The sequence below is a fragment of the Ixodes scapularis genome, unplaced genomic scaffold (genome assembly GCF_016920785.2).
Source record: "Ixodes scapularis isolate PalLabHiFi unplaced genomic scaffold, ASM1692078v2 PGA_scaffold0__279_contigs__length_252992795, whole genome shotgun sequence".
Classification (NCBI taxonomy): domain Eukaryota; kingdom Metazoa; phylum Arthropoda; class Arachnida; order Ixodida; family Ixodidae; genus Ixodes; species Ixodes scapularis.
Window position 1 is genome coordinate 217531427 of NW_024609835.1, and position 1488 is coordinate 217532914.

The 1488-nt window shown below is 40.8% G+C and overlaps 1 non-coding gene across 1 annotated transcript; it reads right to left on the minus strand.

Annotated features, from left to right (window-relative positions):
• Positions 1 to 350: 350 nt before the first annotated feature.
• Trnar-ucu lies at positions 351 to 425 on the minus strand. The gene has a single exon. It is a non-coding gene; the product is annotated as a tRNA-Arg (tRNA).
• Positions 426 to 1488: the final 1063 nt, after the last annotated feature.

A 1488-nucleotide genomic window follows, 5' to 3' on the forward strand; every position in this document is an offset into this window, starting at 1 on the left:
TTTAATTCAATGCATTTTTACCCCTTGAGTAACTATAGTAAGGAATCACGGCAACTCAGTGCATGCAGGAAAATACGCATTATCAAGGAATAAGCCAACATTGTGTAGTACGCCAAAACAACAAGGACGAGAACGAAGGGAAAACTGGACAGGACGCGGTGTACCATCATTTAGTCACTAACATTGCGGCCTGCGGTAGATGGTTGACAATCTGAGTTAAGACACGTGAAATAAAAAAAAAATCATTTGAAGCGTGACGAAAATAATCCCTGTAGAAGGGGAACAAGAGTGTCAAAGGACAAACGCCAATCTTCAAACATAGCTAGGTGACTGGTGCGTGACCGAAAAAATCCGCGTGGTCCGGGTATCGAACCCAGGACCTCTCCATTAGAGGTGGAGCGCTCTACCAACTGAGCTAACCAGGGATTAGACGTCAGTGGAGCAAACGGGTTAAGTCAGCTGCCACGAGTCTGACACCAACAACGGTAAAGCTTGCAATTTAAGGTTGTGATTATAATGCAATTAAATTCAAATGTGCAAGCGAGCTGGACAAGAATGACGAAAATAATCATTGGAGAAGGTGAACAAGCGGGACAAAGGACAAACACAAATCTCCAAACAGAGCTAGGTGACGGTTGCGCGACCAAAAAAATCCGCCTGGTCCGGGTATCTCAACCCGGGACCTTTCCATTACAGGTCTAACCCCTGGTTAGCCCAGTTGGTAGAGTGCTCCACCTGTAATGTTGCTCTTGTTCCCCTTCTCCAGGGATTATTTTTGTCATTCTTGTCCAGCTCGCTTGCACCTTTGCATTTAATTGCATTATAATCATTTGAAGCGTTCCTGTTACGGCCTCTGGCAGTCATCTGAAATAAAAGAGCCTTTAATTATAATACTACTAATAATAATAACCAGGTGTATTTTTACAGACATTTTTTTACGTAATGTTTCACATTTTGCATTGTTACTGCAATAAGACAACGAAAAGAAAACCAATTTAAGACAACGGATAGGGAACCGAATAATTTAAAAATATCAAACACCTTCAATAACATCCACCACTTCAAAATATTTTAGTTACTATTTTCAATGGCCAACCTCCTTCCAACAGATAGTTTGAAGTAGTGGTGATGTGATTTCAAGTTTGATCTTCATGTTAGAATTTGTTCGAGGAGTATTAAAACAAGACTAGCAAAAGTCAAGGGCTGCCCATACATAGTACTCATCGATTTCTTTCTTGAACAGCGTAATAGAAGTCCTATTGTTCAGAATTATTTTAGTCTGCGTGTGTTGCCTTTTGGACCACGGTGTTGTATACCTGGCCAACGGCCGTTTATGTTTTCATCTCAAATCGTACAGGCAAAAAGGGTCGAATTTTTAATTTCACCGAAAAATTATGTTATGGGGTTGTTTCTAAAAACGCAGTAGCCACAATTCGCAAGTTAGTCGGATTTCTTTGTTCTGGACTAACGAATTTTAAAAGAGGCCGC